The sequence below is a fragment of the Gouania willdenowi genome, chromosome 11 (assembly GCF_900634775.1).
Source record: "Gouania willdenowi chromosome 11, fGouWil2.1, whole genome shotgun sequence".
In the NCBI taxonomy this organism is placed as follows: domain Eukaryota; kingdom Metazoa; phylum Chordata; class Actinopteri; order Blenniiformes; family Gobiesocidae; genus Gouania; species Gouania willdenowi.
In genome coordinates, this window is record NC_041054.1 from 31,703,639 (window position 1) to 31,725,206 (window position 21,568).

At 43.6% G+C, this 21,568-nt stretch overlaps 1 protein-coding gene and 1 pseudogene across 2 annotated transcripts in view; both read right to left on the minus strand.

Annotated features, from left to right (window-relative positions):
* Window positions 1-1,173: 1,173 nt before the first annotated feature.
* Window positions 1,174-6,041, minus strand: LOC114471906 (uncharacterized; annotated as a pseudogene).
* A 2,852-nt stretch (window positions 6,042-8,893) lies between these two features.
* Window positions 8,894-21,568, minus strand: part of epb41a (erythrocyte membrane protein band 4.1a) — a 61,777-nt gene continuing 49,102 nt past the window's right edge. For both annotated transcript variants that reach the window (XM_028460628.1, XM_028460627.1), the window contains one exon: window positions 8,894-10,481. The gene's annotated coding sequence lies outside the window, so the exon portion shown is untranslated. The remainder of the gene's footprint in view (window positions 10,482-21,568) is intronic.

Consider the following 21,568-nt stretch of genomic DNA (forward strand, 5'->3'; position numbering starts at 1 on the left):
AAAGTTGAATCAAATCTCCAGACCCGCTGCATGGCACAAGAATTCAGAAATGAAATATCTAGTTGAACCGGTGCATGATCAGCAATAACAATGGTATGATATTTACATTTAGTAACTTTAGGAATAAGAAAATTATCCAATAGGAAATAATCAATCCTAGAGTACGAGTGATGTACTGGGGAGAAGAACCAATAATATTTTGCGACGGGCTCGGTTGCACGCAGCGGGTCAGAGATACCGTAATTTTGGAGAAAGGAATTAATAACTGAGGCCGATTTGGAAATCTCTGCAGATTGACGCGTTTTCGATCTATCCAGACTTGGATCAAATACAACATTCAAATCCCCTCCCATTATCAAATAGGAAGTATTGAAATCAGGCAATAGACCAATGATTTTCTTAAAAAACTGTGGATTATCCCAGTTAGGGGCATAAACATTTAATAATGTGACCGGGGTATTGTGTAATTTACCTGTAATTATGACAAAACGACCATTGACATCATGTGTTACATAGATTCCTCTTAATAAGTATAGCGACACCTCTGGCCTTGGAATCAAAGCCTGAATGTTACACTTGTGAAAACCAGTTACACAACAGTTTATTACACTGTGGGGCGCAGGTGTGTCTCCTGTAAAAAGACAATGTCCGCTTTAAAGGTCTGAAGATGAGCAAAAATCCTTTTACGTTTGACCAGATTATTAAGTCCCTTCACATTCCATGTCATACATGTTGTAGAACAGGGCCCACTTGTTCGTATTGATTAGAGGAGGTGGCCATGTTCACACTGAGTATGGGCAATCATGGTGGGTGTGGAGCAACATCTGTATGGAGCAAATGAGTGCAGCCAAGTAAACAAAGAAAGAAAAGGAAAGGAAGAAAAAACAAAACACACAGTAAGAAATCCAACCCCCACAGGCTCCTCCTCCACACAGGAGGAGACAGCCTCAGCCCACCCCCCAAAGAGCCTAGATGTAACATGTAACTCGTTCTAACACTAACATTCCCCTCAGCAGGGAACAAAAGGTTTCTAAGAATACTTAACTGACAAAATACAGTATGACATCAAATACTGCCATCCAACTTACTACTCTACAATATGCGGGTTAATAGAGAACAATTATATTAACAATCACATTATAAACCAATGAGTTCCCCATCATTATATTATATTCAGCCCTCATCCTGTCTGCCATTCTGCACCAAATGCTTCATGGTGTAGTCCTTAGCAGCCACTGGATCAGTAAAGAACTTTTCCCCCAAAGGCGAGGAGATCCTCAGTTTTGCGGGATACAGCATACCATATCTAACGTCTTGACAGCCGCGGAGCAACTCCTTCACATCCTTGAACGCCCCTCTCCTCCTCACTACTGTAGGCGGCAGGTCCGGAAAGATGAGGATCTTGTCATTATTGTAGAGCAGGGGCCCGTTCCTCCGCGCTTTGCGTAGAACCTCCAGTTTTTCTTGGTTGTAATGAAACTTAACAATGAGCGGCCTGGGTCTCTGTCCTCTCACCGGGGCTGGTTGTAGACTGCGATGCGCCGCGTCCAGTGTGGGGGCCGCATCCAAGCTCAAAAGTTCCTGAAGTAGCTTAGCCACACAAGCAACAGGTCGTGTCCCGGCCTCAAACTGTTCTCTTACCCCAAGTATTCGTATGTTGCAGCGGCGTTGTCTTCCCTCCAGGTCCTCAGTTTTATTCACAAGGGCTGATACAGTTTCTTTCAAACTGTGAACCTCTTCCTCCAAAACCACCACTCTATCGGAGTATGTGTTTGTAGCTTCTTCCAAGCTAGTTAGCCAGGCCTGGTGGTCGGAGAAGCTAGTGGCTAGTGGGTTTATTTTAGCACATAATTCCGTCTGGACACCATACAGTTGCTCTTTGAAATGACTGCGGAGGGAATCAATCGTCTCGTAGAGCGTTTGGCACTTGGATTCTACTTTTGCCTCCAACGTAGTTATCTTTCCACAACAGTTTTTTCCAAGTTAGCTATCGCAGCCATTAGCTTAGCCGTATCCAGGAATGTAGCAGCAGCCTCGGCTGCTTTAGCGAGTTCCGCCTTTTTGGAGCCTTTAGAAACAGACATTGCAAAAATGATATTTCACACGGCACTGGTATTTGCAGTAGGGTTTCAGATGACGGCAGGTAGCGCTTAAATGTCAGATAGTAACATATATTTATAAAAAACTGGTGAAACCCTGCAGGGCAACAATGCTACACATCCTCACATGTCGCTGTTCACGAGCGCCCCCCGTTAGTACAGTTTTTTAATCAGTTCAGAAGCATCACACAAATAATGATACGCGCCAACACATTATATAGGGCGTAAAACCACACCTCCTACCCATCAACTCCTTGGGTGAGAGAACAGTTCTCAAGTGCTCATCACAAAGCCCCCCCACCCCACCCCCAAACACACAGAGGGGCTTCCTGGGGCAAAGTTCAGACCTTCACTGGCGGCCTGATCAACCTGCCAAAATGGCTGCGCCGCCCCACCTCAGCCTCAGCTGGCGGAACCAGTCGACGTGGACGTCCACACGGGCGACGGGCAGAAGAAACTCCACCCAACACAGGTCCCGAATCAGGGCACTGAACAAGTGAGGGCCCCTCCAGGACCCTAGTAGGAGGCCAACCACGACAGGGGACCTGGGCCGGACACACAACATCATCAGACAACATGTGTGCAGGTTTAAGCTCCCGGCGCCCAACCACATCCAGCACAAAAGTCTTAGAACCCGCCTCAAGCACCCTAAATGGGCCATCATAAGAGGGCCGAAACGGTGACCGGTGGGCATCATGCCGCAGAAAAACGAAACGGGCCATAGAGAGCTCAACAGGCACAAAAGAACGCGGGAAAAAATGGTGCACCAGCGTGAGAGTGTTCTCAGGCAAAAAAGGACACACCCGGGATGCGAAAATGGGGCAGAACTCTCAGGCAAAAGTTCCCCCGGTACACGGAGTGGCTGACCGAGGACCAACTCAGCAGGGGAGGCATCTAAGTCCTCCTTAGGAGCTGAACGCAGACCAAGCATCACCCATGGCAAATGATCCACCCAGTTACCATCCGAAAGTGCAGGACGCAACGCCGCCTTGAGCGACCGGTGAAAACGATCACACAAACCGTTAGCCTTGGGATGGTACTTGGTAGTGCGGTGAACCTGCTCGCTCAGGGACCTAGCCAGCGCCGACCAGAGCTCCGAGGCAAACTGAGGACCTCTGTCGGAGGTGATGTCTGAGGGGGTACCAAAACGTGGGACCCAAGCTAAAAGAAATGCACAAGCTACATCTGCAGATGTCGTGGAAGATAGAGGAACTGCCTCTGGCCATCTGATGTTCCTATCTACCATCGTCAGCAGGTGTGCAAAGCCTTGTGAGGAAGGCAAAGAACCCACCAGGTCCACATGCACGTGATCGAACCGCCTAGCTGGAATCAGAAATGGTTCAAGGGGTGCCCTGGTGTCCCTGTGAACCTTAGCGCCCTGACACGCCACGCACGAAGCTGCCCACTCTTTGACCCCTTTGCGAAGCCCAGGCCAGACAAACTTTGCCCCGACCAGCTTGACCGACGCCCGGACCCCCGGGTGTGAGAGGGAGTGAATCAACTCAAATACTCTACGGCACCAGGCAACCGGCACGACAGGCCAAGGACGTCCCATGGAGACGTCACAGAGGAGAGCACTACCACCTTCCTGCACCACAACCTCCTTGAGCTTAAGGCCTGTACTGGCTGACTTAAAGGCGAGGATGTCTGGATCACTGGCCTGGTCGGCCGCCATGGCGGAAAAATCCCCACCAAGGAGCACAGGACACGACAGCACACATGACAAACAATCAGTAAGAGGGTTGGCCTTCCCAGCAACATGCTGACTGTCCGTCGCAAACTCAGAGATGAACACTAGGTGGCGCTGTTGACAAGCTGACCACAGCTCAGACATCTTAGCCATTGCAAACATCAAAGGCTTATGGATGACATAGGTTGTGAAAGAACGGCCCTCTAGCAGGAAACGGAAATGACGACTCGCTATATAAAGTGCGAGCAGCTCTCTGTCAAAAATACTGTACTTACGCTCGTTGTCCCTAAGCTTACAACTGAAAAATGCAAGAGGCTGCCACACGCCAGCCACGCGCTGCTCGACCACCACCCCCACAGCTATGTCCGAAGCATCTGTTGTCAGGGCAACAGGTGCGGTGGGCGAGGGGTGCGCCAGAAGTGCTGCATCCGCCAGAGCAGCTTTAGCCTGGTCAAAAGCTAGGACCCGCTCAGGGGTCCAATCGACCAGGTCCTTGGCTTTCCAGCCAGGTTAACAATCAGGCCATGTTCGTCGAGGCGCTGAAAAACCAGCTTTAGATGCGACAGGTGATCCTCCACCGAAGGGCTGGCCACCAGGATATCGTCTAAATAGACGAACACAAACCTAAGGTCGCACAACACTGAGTCCATCAACCTCTGAAAGGCTTGCGCTGCCCCCTTGAGGCCAAAAGGCATTCGCAAAAACTCAAAGAGGCCAAACGGAGTAATCACCGCGGTCTTAGGAACATTCTCTGCACACACAGGAACCTGATAACCGCACACCAGGTCGACCTGGTGCGTGGAAAAATCCTGAATGTGCGGGATGGGATAGCAGTCATGTGCGGTGATGTTATTTAAGCGACAAAAATCGCCGCACGGACGCCATGACCCATCCGCCTTGGGCATTATGTGAAGCGGAGAAGCCCACGGGCTGTTGGAGCGTCAGACGATCCCCAAACGCTCCATAGTGGAAAACTCGTCTTTTGCCGTCGCCAACTTCGTGTCATCGAGGCGCCATAAAATGTTCCACACCATGCTTCGTAACTGCAGTAGAAAACGCGGGAGTGGTCAATGATGGAAAACCCGCCAATAACTGCTGATAAACACTGCCGGATGCAGAGAAATTAACAAGAGTTAACAGCCCAAATCCCCCAGTTTGACACGGAAAAGTGGCATAAGACACAGCATCAATCAAACGGCGATTAGCAACATCCACTAACAAACCATTTGCACACAGAACATCTGCACCTATGATGGGAACTGTAATGGAAGCAATAACAAAATCCCATTTAAAACTGCGCCCCCACGAAAACAAACAGTCACAGACCTGATGCCATAAGTCTGAATAGAGGATCCGTTCGCTGCACTCAGCAGCAGCCCGCTGCTCCGTGATGACAGGTCCGACTTTGCTGGGGGAAGAAGGCTCTTCTGAGAACTGGAGTCTACCAAGAACCACCTCCCAGAAAGGGAGTCCTCCAAAAACAGCAGCTCCTCTTGCTCGCCAACATCCACAGCTGCCACTGAGTGCTGGCTTTGGCGTTTCCCTGCATTTCAAAAGCGCACAGAGGCACGCAGCTCCGTGCCTTAGAAAAAACACAGGGAGCCTCTGCGCTGTCTCCGGGTGGAGACTCCAGCCACCACCGCCGAGCTCTCATCCACATCCGTCTGCTGCAGGTGTTCCGACACCACGCCCAGCACGGAGAAACGTCTGGTAGCTAGCATTACCCGATCGGCCTCTTCAGCCAACCCTCGATAATCGCCAGCTGCCAAACTTGGGGAGTTGACTAAGGCAGCGCGCACTGGAGGCGGAAGATGACGGAGGAAAAGGAAGCCTCCATCATCCGATCCCAGTAACGACAGCATGCCGTCCATTAAGTCAACCGCCGAGCCATCACCCAACCTCGGCAGGGAAAGCAACTGATCTGCCCTCTCCGCGGCAGACAGGCTGAATCTCCGGAGCAGCAGCTGCTTAAGCGCAGAGTATTTCCCACGGTGCGGCGGGTCGCGCAGCAACTGCCTGACAAGGCATGTGGACTGCTGATCCAGAGCCGCGACAACCAAGAAGTACCTGGAGTCGTCCACCATGATTCCTCGCAGGTGGAACAGCGCTTCGACATGCTGGAACCACACAGCCGGGTGGCTCTGCCAGAACTCTGGAAGCTTCACAGATGCGGCGAAACCGGCCGGCTGTGAGAGTTGGGGCGACATGGCTGACGAAGAGACACCGCCTTCTCCTTCCTCGAAAATGTTCATCACTGGGTCACCAATGTGGCAGGATGAAGGAACGACTCAGGTGGAGGTTAGTACAGCTTTTATCCTTTCAGCAGCATCACACGAATAACAATACAAAGCGCGCCAACACATTATATAGGCCGTAAAACCACACCTCCTACCCATCAACCCCTTGGGTGAGAGAACAGTCCCGAAGTGGTCACCACACTATGTCACATTGATTAAAGCTAAAAACTCCTGAAGATAACTCATCAATTCATTCATCCATCCGTCCATCTATTCTTTTATTTATCCATCCAACCATTTATCCATCTATTTATTCATTCATCCATCCGTCCATCTATTCTTTTATTTATCCATCCATCCATCCATCCATATATTTATTCATCCATCCATCCATCCATCTATTTATCCATCCATCCATTTATCCATCCATCTATTTATTCATCCATCCATCCTTCCATCCATCCATCCATAGCAGTAAGGCCCATACTTCCCTGTCCCCGCCCACTTCCTCCAGCTGTTCCTGGGGATCCCGAGACATTCGCAGACCAGCTGAAAGACAACAGCCCTTCCAATATGTCAGGGTCTCATGGTCTCATGGTCTGAGGGTCTCATGGTCTCATGGTCTCATGGTCTCATGGTCTGAGGGTCTCATGGTCTGAGGGTCTCATGGTCTCATGGTCTGAGGGTCTCAATTTCAACATTCATGTCCTAGTCTTGTGAAAACCATATCACACATAGATGATCTCCACATGTTCAAACGCTAATTTTGGTGAAATAAGATGTACATTTTTGAGAATTTTCTGGTGTTTAAATGATCAATAACTATTCATCATAAATATAATTCCCCAAAATCACAGAGATTCTATCAACATGTTCACCATATTTTCCATCTTCATACATCATAGAGTTATCTACAAATTGTGTTTTTTCAAATTTTTTATAATTTTTCATGCCTTACTGTATTTTCACCTCAGTTCAAGTGTGCACTAGTTTTTAGGGTTTTACTGTAGCTTTATCTCGGAAAAGAAATTTCCAAATGTTTCCAGCGTTTTTCAGGATTTTGAAAAAAACTTTGTAATGGACTGATTTTAAAGAAGGACCATTGATACCTGCTGTAAGGTGACCTTCAGTCAATGGTAACACTTTTCATCTTTGTGTTTGTCACAGTATCTACTACGTAATAAAATTATATACATAAACAGGTGGACTGGGGCCCTGTCCAGGGTGTACCCCCGCCCAGCGCCCAATGAGAGCCAGAGATTGGCACCAGCAGACCCCCCCGACCCTGTCATACAGGAATAAGTGGGTCTGAAAATGGATGGATGGATGGATAAACAGGTGAGTAATCATATTTAATCATGTTTTATTCCTCTACCGATATTATAAATGTCACGGATGAACCATTTAAATCTATAAATTCACTGAAGTGCTTAGTGTGGTCACAATAAATCAATGTCATTTATTTTTCATGACAATTAATATTTTGAGGATTTTTCAGGCCGAGGGTTTTCAAGTGCAGGCACGTTATGTAATATTAATATAGCCTTACCTCCAAAATGAGGGCATTTTTAGTCCAGGGATACCGGACTCTAAACGCCCTTACTTGGTTGTTCTTCCTGTTGTTGTGAACAGTAAAATCACTACTACTCTGTTATTCATAGATCAGGCTGAAATGTGCTAGCTATAATTTATGGATGTGTACGCATCAACGCTCGGAGCCTAATTTCTGACTTGGGGGACCCCAAAAGAAAAACAAAACAAAAGTCAATTTCTCATTTATTTGCGAGTCAAATATTATGACGGTTGATGGTCCCGAATTATTGGCACATACCAATATGTAAATGGAGCCCATTACGTGCACAGGGGCACCATTTTTCAAATAACTACTGCTCCATTAGTTCTTGTTAGATCAGAATGCAGTTTGATATGAATACTCTATGAATGAATATGATGAGACGCTCGGAGCCCTTTTTTTTCAAATGGGGCATGGGGGCCCACCCCCATTATCCCTTTTTCCGGTAATTTCTAACTTTATTGAAACATAGTCGTGTAATATGTTGTTTCAAAGGCAACGTAGATTACAATTTTACATCATACACAATTTCATTTGCTTTACTCGGTGGAACCAAGTCCTTTCATTGAATTCTCAGGAAGGTTGTACGTGCTATTCGGCGCGGAAACGTTCTGCGGGCCTGTCATGCCTTACTGCATTTTAAGTGTGCTCATCTTATTTGAACTCGTTTTTAGGGTCTTATGATAGCCTTATCTCAGAAAAAAATCGATTTCTTACTATGAATAGAACTATCTAAAAAAAAAAGAATTCATAATTCTTCCATTTTTATGCCTTACTTTATAGCCTTACCTCTGAAATATGGGTCTTTTCCACATCACTCATAGATTCTCTCCATGTGTCTGTACTACAACTCTTATTTTGGAAAAAAAACACTTTTTTAGAATGAATAAAAATTCTCAAAATTTTTCCCAAAATAATATATTCGTTTAATTTTTTTCCTTTTATAATGTCCATAGTTTATAATGTTACATTTTATGTTTCTCCTGCGTGTTGATATGTTGGACTGTTTATCGTCCACATGTTTGAACAAAGCCTTTTAAAATGAAATAAAGTTATGTTCAAAGACATGGTTTTCTTCGTCCTCATGTTAGCTTTAACACTATAATCCTTCTCCCACAGCTCAGAGACATCATGAAAAGTCAGGACTTTACACCATAAACATTCATATGTTGTAACTGAAGATTACCAAATCAATGTGTTTAAATGTCATGAAAAAAATGTAGTGTAGAAAAAAAAACAGGAACAAATCATTGGTTGATACTGTTTTTTTTAATTTTTATTATTAGTATGCCGACATACTTTTCACTTTTGCTGGGATGGAGAAGTGTGAGGTCACAAGAAGAAAAGAAGAAAAGAGCTGAATCATCAATATGTTTGCTCGTGTGCATAAAGAAAAGACAGAGTAAGCTGAAATATGGTGAGAACAGCAAAAAAAGAGGGCAGTGTGTCGTCATCACAGCACGGAGGATAAATAAACTACAGTAACCATGGTAACCAGGTGAACGTACACAGAGTTTCAGTCCAACATCAATCAATGAATTGTTAAATTCAATGGGAATGTAAACAAAAAAAACAGTTGTTATAGGAGAAAGAGAATAAAAACTGTTAATATTCTTGAAAGCTTTAAATAAGCTCAATGTGCTTTTTATTAAGAAAAGCTTGTTTTTTTACTGGGACCAAAAGATGTGGAAGCTCGTTCATAAAACGTTACATTCTTCAGGAAGTGGAAACAATATAAATATTGTAAATGTACCAATAAACGGGACGAACTGAGATAAAAGAATGATTACAGAGAGAGAGACACTGTTCCTGGAGAACTGCAGTTCCACCTGCCTTTGATAATTCCAACAAGTTTGTCTGCGGATCACTTTGATGTTTTCTTGACTTCTGCATAATAATTCCAGGAAGTTCATTTTGTCTTCTTTTTGAAAAAAATATATTATTTATGAATATGACAGGATATCAAAGTAAAGTTGTCTGAATAAAGTAAACCATTAAACACACCTGCCTTTGATGTCGTGAGCTGCCTTTGTAGTCTGACTGGGTGAGTGAGTACACACTGTCCATACAGTGAACAAATAGAAATGTACAAACAGGAACTTCACAAAATAAGATTTGTCTAATTAGGAACATGAACTTCTGTCGATGCCACAAATACAAAGACATTAGCATTAGATTTATTTTATTTTGTTCTTTGATGTTTGTTTGTTGGTAAAAAATACTATTTTCCATTATTCAGAAAAAAAGAGACATCAAAGAGTCTTTTCTCTCAGTGTGATACATACAGAGCGAGGAGGCGGAGCATATGCTCCTTCTCAAAGTGTGCAGAATATAAAGATAGAGAAGAAGAACTAAAGAAAGGTTCCTGTGAGTTCGACACGAGCACGACGAGAACAAGGAGGAAACACTTTGAATTATTGATCCCTCAGCTTCACTGAATCAATCCCTTCGTTCACACATTGAAAAAATAGTTTTCACATTCCACGGGAAAAATAAAATATTTACTGTACAAAGTGTCCGACCCCCACAGAGCGCCTGTTTGACTAGTGTTGGTAAAAAACCACCTGACCACCAATCCAAAGGTAAGAAACGCTGTAGAAAAATAAAACACCAGTAACCTCACCATTTAAACACCAAATGAGCTGGATTCTTCTTTTTTAAATATTAAAACTGGACAGGATTTAGAAATCCAACACTTTCTGTTCTGTATGGTTTTCTCTTCCTTATAAAATACCTTTGTAGAAGTTTTCTCTCCAGCTGTTTCTATTCAGGCAGTAAACGCATCACGAGAATGTGGGGGGGATGTTTTTGTTGGGCTCTTGGATCCAGGTGTTCTGTTATGTTCCAGATGTTAGCCATGGCTGGGGGTGCTGAGATGGAGACTGGATGAGTAGAGAAACCAGAAGAATGGTCACATGGTGAGAAAAGAAGGCAGAACGTTAGTGAGGATCACATCATCACAGATCAGGGTTGGAGTCTGACATGTGATTACAGAATCTCTCCTGGTTCTGTTCACATTGCCCTAAGCAGGCCAGATACCATCGTACTGATAACGTTTGCCAAGGCCTTTTCTCAGAGGCTCTGTCATTGTTATGCTTAGCGCTATCAGCAGCTACAGAACAATGATAGATTCATGGAACGCTCACACTGAAACCTCTGAATCCCAGACCCGTCTACCTCTAAACCCTTTGACCAAATCAACCCTGTGTCCACATCTGACCTTTAACCCTTCAACTTGACTCCGTCTCATTCCATTCAAAACCGTCACAACAGTTGGGGGCTCGTCCGGGATCTAAATACATTAGATAATGAGGTAAGTGCAGAAGTTTCCTTCTTAACATTTCAGATGGAAATCTGTGCCTTTCCTGTTAAATGATTGACGAGGTGAAATAGTGGGAAAATTAAATGAAAAGCAAAAGAGACGTGAAGCAGTCAAGAATGAAGGGTCTACATTTCTTTTTTTTTTTTTTTTTTTTTAAAGGATTTTTTTTTGGCTCTAGTGGCCTTTATATGACAGTTGCTTGACAGGAAAGGGGTCAGAGAGAGCAGGGAATGACACGCAGGAGAGGGTCCCAGGCCGGGAATCGAACCTGGACCCGCTGCAGGTGAGGAACTATAGCCTCTGTACATGGGGCGGGCGCTCAACCCACTGAGCTAAACACCGCGGGGGTCTACATTTCTGATATGATTTTTCTTGTTGCTGGAACACATTGTCTGTATTTTAAAATATAAATCTAAAGTTTCATTTGGGATTTTGACTTAAAATCCACAGAAAATGAGAAATTCCAACATTGGGCAGTGATTACAGCATATGGGGCAGGAGCCTGTGTGGTACAGGTAGAAGACGGGTGCAATGGAGTGCCCACCTGGACAAGGACCTGTAGCAGGAGTAGACTCTAGTGGGATAGAGTCTCAGTCAGAACCATTTGGACTGAGTTAAATATGTGTAACAGAAGCAGCAACAGTGTGGTACTGGGTCTCAGACATGTCTGAGGTTCTGTTACAGAGTCAGATGTTGACTTTTTGGTAGGGGTTTCCACCTCCTACCACCTTTGGTCCGTATGTATATATAACTCACAAAGGTTTGTGTTTCTCGCTGTGGGAGCAGATGAACTATTACAGGCAGAGTTATTGATAATAGCACCAACATGATGGCCAGTGACTGGGAAACAGAAGCAGTGTGGTCTCAGTTAATCTGAGCTACTGTTTTTTATTAACCCTAACCCAATTACATTTTTCAATTACAATTACGCCTTTAATTATCCATGTTCAATTACAAGTCAATTATGATTAGTGACCTGTATTTTTTCCAATTACAATTAAAATTTACATGATTATCTTTCCACTGAAAGTCAATTAATTACCTTCCTCTTGTGTTAGCATTCTGTTAGCATCTCTAATGCTAACGGGTCAGTTTGACCCATGTCTTAAATCAGCTGTAAAATACACTAATAAATATTATCTATCATCTAATTAGTTTCTCATTTATTGATTACCTTGTTAGGTTTCCTTATCAATTAATATATTGATATTATTAGTTTTTGTGGGGGCATCTAAGACCTTTTTCAAATATTAAAATGGTCTCAACAGAACAAAAACCTTAGCCTTAACTCTGAAATGTGGGTGTTTTTTTTCTTTTTGTGCATTTTTTGTATAATTATTGTTTTTTGTTGTCATTGTAGTGATTGTGTTGTCATTTTATTGTATTTTTTGTATAAATATTTAGTTTTGTATATATTGAGTCATTTTCATATTTTTTGTTGTGGTTTGGTGTATTTTTCTGAAATATATGTTTTTTGGAGTCATTTTGTGATGTAGTGTCAGGTGTGACGTGAGTGAAGCTGCAGTAATCAGGTGACCTTAACTATGTAACATGTAAACACTTAGATCTGACTGTAACACTACAGTCAATACCACCCTATGGACGGGTGCCGTGACACAGACTGTAACCGGACTAAATGGTGGTCTGTTATACACTCAACACTCACATACCTGCACACATGTCATGGAGACGGTGATCGATAGTGAAGCTCAACTGATCGATATGTGTGTGTGTGTGTGTGTGTGTGTGTGTGTGTGTGTGTGTGTGTGTGTGTGAGACTCTCTACCTGGGACTCTAATCTCCTCCGTTGGTTCTCTAATTAAATTCTAAACAGCTCTATTGACATGAGAAAACAGGTTTACATTGCCAAAGCAAATGTGAGAACCATGTACACATGAAAAGATTAAATGTTTTAAAATAATAAAAAAGGCTTTCACTATATATATATATATATATATATATATATATATATATATATATATATATATATGTAGAACACAATTTACAATTAAGTTATCAATGTTGTAAAAGTCGAGGTTATGTACAGAATTTTACATATATTAATATACACACACATACTGTATGCGCCCTGTTATACAAGCACATACATACATATATATATATACATACTGTATATATATATATATATATATATATATATACATATATACAGTACATGTACACAAACACCTACATATGTATATATTCATACATGTATGGGCAGACTATCTATATATACAGAAATGTAATGCGACTGTAGGGTCTATGGGGGCTGGTTCTCGCTCACACATGTTACGGAGAACACATCAGCCATCGCACACACAGGAAGTGAGCTGTGTAGTGAAATAGATATACAGTAGATGATGCTCTAGCGCCCCCTCACACCCTGAGGTCAAAAGCTCAATAGGTTTCACTTCTGAGCCGTTCAGAAGTGAATAAAATTAAAATAAACATTTGGAAATGACCAAATTACTTAAAAATAACAGATGCACAAACTCGGGGTATTTGGAAGGCGTTGACAAAGTTTCAGGTGGAACTGGCACCGCGTCTGGGAGATATTTGCTACACACACACACACACACACACACACACACACACACACACACACACACACACACACACACACACACAGACCATCCTTGAATTATAGTATAGATAGATATAGTATAGATATAGATAGATAGATTGATAATTCCATCAGAATTGTAATTAATGATCAATTACGTGATTACAAATATAATTGACCCCAACCCTGTTACATGTCATCACATATCTTCATTCAGAACCCAGGGTGTTCGTAGCCCTGTGGCTACATTAGCACATGCTAATGTTCATAAATCAATTGCTACATATGACGATAATGTCAAACAAAGTTTTAAAAAAATGTGAGAAAACCAGCGCGAGAAAAACAGAGAAAAAGCACAAAAAAACTTCCTTTTCTGAGAAAATAGTGATTTTGTTTGTTTTTTTTTTGCTAAACATGCTAGTAAAAGTTATGAGGAAATAACTTCAAATAACAGTATGAGAGGTTCTAAAATGGTAAACTTTGTGTTTGTAAAGGTCAGCTGATCAATATACTGGTAGTCTTTGGTTCTCCAAACACTCTTGCTATTGTTTTAAGCCAATAAACTACATGATGAAGTAAAACACATGGTTACTTAAGCATCTATTCTGATCATAAGTCCAACAAACTCAGCAGCGTAAAAAAAGGGAAACTGTAAACCAGACATGGACAACTGGCGGCCTGGGGGCCACATGTGGCCATCAGGATCATTTTGTGCACAAACGCACAAAATGACTTAAAAAAAAAGTGCCCAAATACAAAACCGTCTCGATCTGCTAAAGTATTAATGAATTACATGGATGATCTTGGAATAGGTGACGTATGGAGACTGAACAATCCAACTAAAAAAAAATACACCTTCTTCTCCCCTGTGCATAAATCCTTCTCCCGAATCGACTTCTTTCTCTCAAATAAATCCATTGCACATAAGATTTCCTCTAAAATACATCCTATAATCATTAGCGATCATGCCCCGATATCCCTCACCCTGAAGTGTGACCCTAATCAGAAATTCTCCTCTCTGTGGCGCTTTAATACTTCCTTACTTAATGGGTTCCCTGCTGAATTCCTAAAACACTTCTGGTCAATACTGGCTCCGCTCTTTTTCAGAGTAGTAACAGAGATTAAAAATAAAGGTTATGTAGGAGGTCACATGAATACAGCAAACATTAAATTACTACTTAAACCAGACAAAAACCCCATGTTACCCTCAAGCTACCGTCCCATCTCACTTATTAACACAGACATAAAAATTATTTCCAAAGCACTCACTTCCAGGTTAGAGAAAGTCGTACAGTCAATTATATACCAAGACCAGACAGGATTTATTAAAAATAGACACTCCACAGACAATGTTAGAAGGCTGTTTAATTTGATCAACATGGCACAGAACTCTAAAAAGAAAACAATAATCTTGTCACTAGACACAGAAAAAGCATTTGATAGAGTCAACTGGTCGTTCCTCCTTGATGTCCTTGGCAAATTTGGCTTTGGAGATTCATTCATACAATGGATCTCCACCCTATACTCTAAACCTAAGGCCTCAGTAACCACAAACAAAATAACATCCTAAAGCTTCACACTGCAGAGGGGAACGAGACAAGGTTGCCCACTCTCACCTTTGCTTTTTGCAATATTTGTTGAACCTCTCGCATCAGCTGTTCGTCAGAACTCTGTTATTAGAGGAATCCACTCATCCATCTCAGAACACAAAATTAATCTTTATGCGGATGACATTTTACTCTATTTAGAAGAACCCCAATCTTCATTAGAAGAATTATTTAAACTAATAAACAGCTTCTCTAAACTATCAGACTATTCCATTAACTGGTCAAAATCATCAATCCTTCCTTTAACGAAAAATTCATGGAACCCAGCAACCCAAAACCCACAATACCCCTCCCCCACAAATATAATTAAATATCTAGGCTTAAATATATCACCAAACCTAAATGAATTAATTAAACTGAACCTAGACCCTCTGTTAAATAAAGTCACAGAAGACCTGCGGAGATGGAACAATCTCCTCATCTCACTCCTTGGCAGAATAGCCTCAGTTAAAATGAAAATCTTACCTAAAATAAACTATCTGTTCTCTATGATCCCACTGAAACCACCAACGCAATGGTTCAAAAGATTAGATTCTGCAATTACAAAATTCTATGCTAGGAATAAAAAAACCAAAATAAACCTTTCAACTCTTCAAAAAAATAAAAGCGAGGGAGGGTTGGAAGCCCCTAATTTCACGCATTATTACCTAGCAAACCAAATTCTATATTTAACAGAATGGTTAAAACCAAAAGAATACCACAACACCTGGCTAGAAATAGAACAGCTAGACTGCAAACATATTAAACTCTCTGATCTCCCTTTTATCACTGTGACCCTGAAACGTCATAACTGCTTTAAAAACCCACTGATTGCCTCCACCCTGACTGCGTGGTGGAAAGCCCCAGACATTACAAATGTTCAATTAAAAACTAACATGCTGTCTCCAATCTGGCACAACCCTGACTTTAGAAACAGAAAAACACCGCTCTATCTAAAAACATGGGAAGATAGCGGAATTATTAATCTCCAAGACCTCTTCAAAAATGATAAGCTCAGGACATATAACAATCTAACCCAAACATTTAATATAAATAAAAGTAACTTTCTACAGTACTTACAAGTAACAGAGACAATAAAGAAAACTACTCCACTAGACTTAACTACTTTACAACCTCCAGAACTGGCTATATATATGAAAAAAATCTCAACAAAATCAAAAAAACTGTAAATAAAAACTGTAACTGTAATTACTTACCAATCGCGAAGTGGGAGGCTGAACTCTCAATCACCCCGAGCACTGATTTCTGGACAGAAATTTGTTGTAATACTTTTAAGATGACAAAAAACACAAACCTTCAGCTAATTCAATACAAGGTCCTCCACAGATCCCACATTACCCAACAGAAAATGCATAAAATGGGCTTCTCAGCAACAGACATCTGCTCTCAGTGCACCCAGAATACAGCGGATTCCTATCTACATACCTTATGGCTTTGCTCCCCAGTTCAACACTTTTGGATTCTAATCACTGAAAAACTGTCCTCCATTTTGGACTGCAGGATTCCTTTATCTCCAAATCTTTGTTTGATTGGAGACCTGACAATGCTTCAACTTCCAGCAAACCAATCACAATCAATCCTTGCGGCACTAGCTATAGCAAAAAAAACAATATTACTAAATTGGAAAGACAAAAAATCCTTAAACATAAACCAATGGCAAAATCTCCTCACAGAATTTATTTCCATGGAAAAGATGTCTGCTCTCAGAAAACAAAAAAAATAACGTGCTTTGAGGAGCGTTGGACTCCTTTTTTAATTGCATTAAATCTAAATTTTTAAAAGCCTGATGATCTAGCCTGCAAGCGACTGCCAGCACCACTCTTTACTAACGCACTAGCCCAACTGTAGGCCTGGGCCGCCTTGGGCCTCTGGGGTGGTCTTGGCCAGGATGGCTGGGGTGGGTTGCCGGGGTGTCTTGTTGCCTCGGCACGGGTGTGCATTCCTTCTGGGTGTTCACGAGGTCCCGGGGCTGTTTGATTTGGCGCTGTTGCCCCTTGCATACGCATCTGGTTGGTCTCTGGGGCTGGGGCCCTGCGTGCTCCCCTGCCGCTCCTTCCTCCTGCTCCCTGTCCCCCTGTCTCGTCCTCCCCCCCCTCCTCCTCCTTTGCTCTTGCGCCCGCCATCCTGTTGGGTTGGGTTTGGGGGGCTCCCGTTGGTCTGGGGCACTGGTGGGGGGGCTGTGGCTCCCGCCTGGGGGGCGGGCGGTGCCGTGCCGGGTGGGTTGGCTGGGGGGTGGTCTCGTTGGGGGGCCTGGGGTGGTGGGGTCCTTGGCTCCGGTCCGGGGGGATCCGGGGTGGGGGTGGCTTTGGGGGTGGCTGCTGCCCGGGGTCGGCGATTGCCTCCTGGGTCGCTGGGTGGCGGGGTGTGGCTGTGGGTTGCTCCGTCGGCCCTTGCGGGTCCTCGGCTTGGCTCCCTAGGGCGCGCCCTCGCCAGGGATGTCGCTTGCGCGACGAGCCAGGCGGGGCCCCCTCCGGGGCTTTTGTTTGACCGCAATGGCCGGGGTGTGGCCGTTACGACTAGGGGTGGGGGGTGCTATGGGGCCTCCCCGGGGGTCGTGTTGGGTGGGTGTGCGGGGGCGCGGCGCGTGGCTCTTGGCCTGGTGGATCCGTGTCGGGATTGGCTGGTCTGCTGGCTGGGTGTACCGGGCGCCGTGGGCGCCATTCCGGGGCGGGGGCGTCACGGGGGTGGATCCGTGGTCTGGGTGTCCGGGGGCGTGCTCTCCTGTCATCTGCCCGGGGACACATCCCGGCGGGGCGGTCTGGCTTGGCCCTTGGGGGGGGCCCTGGCTTTAAAAAAAAAAAAAACTGAAGCTCGTGGCGCGGGCGGCATCAGCGAAGGGTGATCTGGGGCGCCATGGGGGGCTAGGTTGGGGTGCCTGGGGGCCGGCGGGGGGACTCCCGGCGGCCCCCTGGTGCCGCCTGGGGTGTGGTCGTCCTCCCTGGGCGGGCTGCTCCTGATGCTGCATCCGTTCCGGGTCCTTCCGGCCTGGGGTCGGGCCCCTGCTGGCTATGGGCTCGCCGGCGGGTGCCCGCTGGCTGCCTGTTCGGCGCGGCTCTGGTCGTCTGCTGGGCGTGGGCTTCGGCTCCTCCGCTGGGGCCTCGGGCAGGGAGTTCTCTGGGCCCTCCCCTCGGGGGGTTGGGCGCGGGGGTGGGGGGTCTGGGGGTTGGGGGTGGGATCGGTGGCGTGGTGCGCTGGGTCCTTGGCTCCTTGGGGCTTTCTCGGGTGTGTATGGGGGGGGCGATGGCTGCCTCTCGGCTTGGGATCTTGGGGGCGTTCGGGGGGCTGCTTGGCCGTGGGGTGGTCGCCGGGGGCCCTTAGGCTGCCTGCTCTTGCTGCTGGCCTGACTGCTTCTTCGGGCCCGGGGGCGGCTCTTGGGTTTTGCAGTGGCGGTTCTTGGAAATACATTTGTCATGGATGCACTGGCCTTGGGCTGTGGGATAACACTCATACTGGGCTCAACCTTAGACACGTTGTTCCCAAATACCTGTTTTATGGAATTTCCACTCACTTCTTCCTCTGTTCACAGCCACCACCATTATTCCTAAACCGCACACTGGTCACCAAACTGGCTTGACAACACAACAATAAGCACAAAATACACAACCACAATTTCACATCACATCACTTAAAACATAACAACTATTCCCCACCCATTCTATATCCTATCTTGTATCCCTCTTCCCTGTTAACTTCCCCACCCCCCTCCAACCCCTCACCTTGGTGTAACACTGCCCTCTCTCTTTTACATCCTCCCTTTAATAAAGTATTTCTTACCCTTCCCTAGGGAGGGCTGGTGACAGTCACAATTATGCAATGAAATAAATAAATTTATTTAATTGCAATAATAAAATATGCATTGCTGTTAAAAGATTGCACTTCTTGTAGTGTTAACCTTCAACAGCATGTGCAGACAAGGAAAAAAAAAAAATTAAAAAAAAAAAACCTCAAAATGACAGAAGAATACTCAATATTTACACCAACAACTCAGCGGACAACCACAAAAATACTAAAAAATAACTGTAAAAGTTTAGAAAACATCAAAAATCACTCCTGCAACACAAATTGACTCCAAAACCACTGCACAAAATGAGAGAAAAGCATAAAAAACATCAACCAAAGTACACAGAATGACAGAAAATGATACAAAATACATAAAATGACTCCAAAAACACACAACACAATGAGAAAAACACAAACAAATAACAAAATGTTAACAAAAATACACAAAAAGTGTGAAAAAAACATACGAGATAACAAAAATAACAGAAAAATATGCAAAACAACGAAAAGACACAAAATGACTCCAAAAACACATAAGACGATTGCAAAAATAATCTTGCATTTAAAGATATTGTGGAGGATGTTATTTTGGCTTCTAATTACGGGTGGATCATCAAGACTTTTGTGGTCCTCCTAATTATCAATCATTCTGACATTAGGCCATCGTACGCACTCGTCCCCAGATAGTTTTCACTTGCTGCACATGTGCACTAAAGATGTGTTCACACCGACCGTGACTGGACTCATTAGATTATATTCAAATCAGTATAAATGACGCGACCTTAAGTTATCTGCTCTCAAGCAACGAGACCTGTGTGATTTGAGCGACTAGGTCAAGCGCGACCTAGTCGCTCAAAGTTGAAAAATTTAAACTTTGTAAGCGACTTCAAGTGATAACTCCCCCGTCCTTCACTGTCTGTAGAGCCCCTCCCCCCTCCCCCCACTACAGTGGAGGTCTGCAGCCAGGACCTCTAGAATTTACTGGGGCTAAATTAAAGCGGTTCACTTCTTGAATAAATCTATATTCTGCGTGAACTCATCCTTTAGTAACTCCGTAAGTTGATCATTTAAACCGTAAAAGTGGCGACGTCTATGATACAGCTGGAGAAGAAGTGATAAACCCTCTTTATCCCCTGTGAGCAACACACACACACACACACACACACACACACACACACACACACACACACACACACACACACACACACACGTGGTTTCCTGAAGCTCTCCATTGTAAAGAGAGCGTGCACAAGGTAAACTGGGCTCGTGCACGCTCTCTGGCACTGGTTTAATAGTTTAATAATAATCAGTCATTATTATTGACATGAATGATGTGATCAAACTAACCCATCTCTGCAGTAAACACTTCAATACACTTTTATACTGAATTTAAAGATATTAATTGTGTATAAATAAAGAGTGACAATGTTCCAAAGTCATAAGTTCTTCAAATATTCTTTGACTACTATGTATGTGACACCATTAAAAAGCTTAAAATCGAACTCTAAACGCCTTCTGGACAAATTGTTCCTGCTTTTCTCCATTTATCGTCAAGTCAAATAATTTATTTAAATTTGAAGACGTTGCCTCAGAGATTTAACTAATAACTAGTAAGTAAAATAACTACGACCTCATGATGCTTTTTAAAAAGCTATATTTTAATGAGTACATTAAATTTGATTCTGTCCTTACATTATATGATGCAGGACCATAAAAACAAATAAAAAATGATCTGAAGTCTACACTAACTTTATTTATATGTATTTTTTGATCTTTTCTTCTGAAATCAATGTTAAACATGTTTCTACTTCTTCCTTCTAACGTATAATCAGAAGTCCAACCTTTGTGTTTACATCATGTCCCTGAACGCACCACCAGCGTTGGATTGTGTAGATTTAGAGCTAACAAACACTTAGAGATGAATAAATAGTATGTATAAATGTTCCAGAGTTACCAGGCTTTAAAAACACCTTCAAACACACATTAAACTTCAGAAATATCACAAAACTGTAATGGAAACACAGCTAATGTCTGTGTGTTGGTGTATAAACAATGACACTACAGGGGGAGAAAATAAGCTTTTGTTATGGTCATTTTTATATTCATCATCATATCCTCAAATGTATGTTCATGTGTACAATTTGTCATGTTTTAATACATGACGACTCCATTACTCTTTACACTTTTGAACAGCTGAATCATGATTAAACAGTACAGATCGTATTATTCTCAGTGCAGCACAGTCTCTGCTCACATGCAGATATACACTGACGCACACACTTATCAAGGACAGATAAAGACTGGAGCCAAACCTTCTCATAACATCTTCATCATCCTCCAACATTTCCACTATGGGCATCTGACTCCCTCCCTTTTGTCTCTCACTGTTGGGACCTTTTCTTATCTGTATAAAAAGCTTAAGCTTTGAAAACTGTTGGAGCGGGGCGCGGCACTTCCTTCGGACGTCCGCCTGGACGGACGCTAATTTTGTTTCACTTTGTTCCATTTTGTACCTTTTTTCTTAGTTTAGAATAAACTTTTTATATAAAATCATCAATGCTTCTCCTGGATTCTATCATTCAACCAGAGCAATGAATCATGTCTTCAAATGAGGTCAACCGTAAATTCTGCCGTAACAATTGGCGATCACGAACAGGACCATCTTCTGTCCACCCCTCGGACAGAGACTGGATC